The 3,237-nt window shown below is 44.1% G+C and overlaps 1 long non-coding RNA gene across 1 annotated transcript; it reads left to right on the top strand.

The window, feature by feature from the left end:
* Window positions 1-195: 195 nt before the first annotated feature.
* LOC115926369 lies at window positions 196-2,719 on the top strand. The gene is made up of 2 exons (XR_004065048.1): window positions 196-294; window positions 2,662-2,719. It is a non-coding gene; the product is annotated as an uncharacterized LOC115926369 (long non-coding RNA).
* Window positions 2,720-3,237: the final 518 nt, after the last annotated feature.

A 3,237-nucleotide genomic window follows, 5' to 3' on the forward strand; every position in this document is an offset into this window, starting at 1 on the left:
TTCATCCTCTTTCCTTCCTCTTTTTTTCTTTTTAGACTCTATAACTTTTTTTAGAGAGAAAATTCAATAAATTAATAATTTTGGAAAGAGACGACGGCCTAGCAAGTTGTGAATGAAAAACGCCTATAAACTAAAACTAAACGTACGTACTTGTGTTTACGCGTTCAAATATCACCTCACGTATGCACATGTGTACTTCGCACTTACCCCCACCCTTTTCAAAAATGCCATCTTACCAGTCTTTGAGGTATATTTCGCAGACTTTCGGTTTTAACCTAGGTCACTCCGGCATAGGTGAGCAGGCGCGGATCCAGGGGGGGGGGGGGCGCGGGCGTGCCTTGCCCCCCCCCCCCTCGCAAAAAAAAAAAAAAAAGAGAGAGAGAGAAGAAAGGAAAAGAAGGGAAAGGAAAGAGGAGAGAAAGGGAAAGAGAGAAGAGGAAGAAGAAAAGAAAAGGGGAAGAAAAAGATCGGGGGGCCGAAAGGGCCTTGCCTCCCAGGCTGTTGCCCCCCTCCCCCATCACAAAAATAAGAGAGAAGGAAGGAAAGGGAAAGAAAAAAGAAAAAGGGGAGATACTGGCGAACTGATAGGGGGTAGGGGGCTTGTGGGAAATCAAATTTAAACGTGGTTTATTTCTAATTCCATAACGGTAGATTAAAAATAATGCTGAAATGACATAATTTTCAGAGATTTTTCCTCACTTTTAGTAAATTATACGTTTTTATGTGACAAATTCCTAAATTTACAGCCAGGCAAGAAATGTGATACTTGAGATTCCTACATGTCAGGGCCCGAGGAATGGCGGGGATCGAGAGCCTCGAGCCCCCCCCCCCCAACTTTTTTTGAAAAGGTATATTAAAGAAAAAAAAAAAAAAAAAAGAGAGCAAGAAAGAAAAAAGAGTTTAACTGCCAGTGTCAAAAAATAATGAGGCATTAAAATATGCTCATCTGACCGTGATTAAATGCCAAGCTTCCGGGGGCTCTGCTGGCCCTGGATTCCTACTAGGGCCCTAAGGCGGGCCCTTAGATGCTCATCTGACGGTAATTTAATGTCTAAAACTCCTGAGCCTCCGGGGCTCCACCGCCTCGACCCCACCAGGGGCCCTAAGGCGGGCCCCTGAATGCTTATCTGACCGTTATTTATAGCCCCTGAGCTTCTGGGTTGGACAAGACAGTTATCAAAATATGTTATCTGACCGCAGGCGCGTAGCCAGGGGGGGGGGGGGGCTGTGGGGGCGGTCCCCGAAAATCGCCGTCAAAATAAAAAAGAGAGGAGAGAAAAGAAAGAGGGCGTAGGAATAAAAAGGAGCAGACAAAGAACATCTTTGAAATTCAGACAAGGATTAAGAGTAGAGAACGGTACAACGCATCGTCTTCTTTCTCTAATGATTTAATAAAACGTCAAAGCTTCCGCGCTTCGCGCAGGAGGGGAGGGGGGGAGGGGGGACTGAATTCAGACAAGGATTAAGAGTCGAGAACGGTACAGCGAATCGTCTTCTTTCTCTCACAATCTTATGAAACGTCCAAAATTCCGCGCTTTGCGCGGTAGGGGAAAAACTGAATTCAGACGAGGATTATTATCGAGAACAGTATAACGGATCATCTTTCTCTAATGATTTTAATAAAACCTAAAAGCTTCCGCGCTTCGCGCGGGAGGGGGGGGGGGGGAAACTAAATTCAGACGAGAAATATTTTTCGAGAACGGTACAACGAATCGTCTTCTTTCTCTAATGATTTAATGAAACTTAAAAGCTTCGCGCAGGAGGGGGGGGGGGGCTTGAATTCAGACGAGGATTTAGAGTCGAGAACTGTACGACGAATCGTTTTTTTTTTCTCTAATGGTTTAATGAATCGCGAAAGCTTCCGCGCTTTGCGCGGGAGTGGGGGGGGGGGGGGGGACTGAATTCAGACAAGGATTAAGAGTCGCGAGAACGGTACAGCGAATCATCTTCTTTCTCTCATAATCTTATGAAACGTCAAAAATTCCGCGCTTCGCGCGTTAGGGGAAAAAGAAATTCAGACTAGGATTCAGAGTCGAGAAGTTAATACGAATCGTCTTGTTTCTCTAATGATTTAATGAAATGTAAAAGTTTCCGCGCTTCGCGCGGGAGTTGGAAGGGGGAAACTAAATTCAGACAAGGATTATTTTCGAGAACGGTACAACGAATCGTCTTCTTCTCTTCTAATGCTTTTAATGAAACTTAAAAGCTTCGCGCGGGAGGGGGGGGGGGCTGAATTCAGACGAGGATTTAGAGTCGACAACTGTACGACGAATCGTTTTTTTTTCTCTAATGGTTTAATGAATCGCGAAAGCTTCCGCGCTTTGCGCGGGAGTGGGGGGGGGGGGGGGGGGGGGGGGGGAGGGCGGAACCTGAATTCAGACGAGGATTTAGAGTCGAGAACTGTAACGACGAATCGTTCTTTTTTCTCTAATGGTTAATGAATCGTAAAAGCTCCCGCGCTTTGCGCGGGCGGGGAAAAAAACTGAATTTAGACGAGGAATTATTTTCGAAAACGGAGGGAGGGGGGAACTCGCCCCTCCCTGCAACACACCCCCCCTCCCCGCATTACGTCACTGCTGGTCACCATTACGTACCAAAATTTGGCTCGCATAATTTCACATTTGGGCCCCCCCTAAGAAAATCCTGGATCCGCGCCTGTAGGTGAGGGGGTGCCAGCTAGCATGTGATGTTGGAGGTGATCACCGAATTGTTAGAAAAAGTAAATAGTCAAATTAGTTACAAGTATGTGGGTTTTATTGGTGCAAAGAAAAAGGAAAAGAGAAGATAAAGAAGAAGAAGAAAAAAAAAAAAAAAAAAACAATTAATGGTTTGATACAGCCGCTTTGTTAAAACGAAGCGAAAACTATTGCTTTTTGTTTAACTATTTCTGAAAGTTTAAGTAGTGTCATGATTTCCTGTGGATGTGATAAATCAGTTTCTTTGAGTAACATAGCTCTTTCTATTATGTACTTAAAAAAAAAAAATGCATGGGGATATTGAAAGGCCTTGTCCTCCCAGACAAGGATAAATAGTTATTCAGCAGGCTACCTTTAGGGACAATACTTTAAAATAATGCTGTCATTGTTCCAAGTCCTTGGCTACATCTACACGATAAGTATCAATATGAAAAAATAATAGAGATTGGCAGTGTGACACATTAGTCTATAGTGGATAGGCAATTGCCTGGTAACTGGAAGGTATCGGGTTCGACACACAGCAAGAAAAAATTATGTTAAA

The sequence above is a fragment of the Strongylocentrotus purpuratus genome, unplaced genomic scaffold, assembly GCF_000002235.5.
Source record: "Strongylocentrotus purpuratus isolate Spur 01 unplaced genomic scaffold, Spur_5.0 spur5_scaffold_2, whole genome shotgun sequence".
NCBI classification, from domain to species: domain Eukaryota; kingdom Metazoa; phylum Echinodermata; class Echinoidea; order Camarodonta; family Strongylocentrotidae; genus Strongylocentrotus; species Strongylocentrotus purpuratus.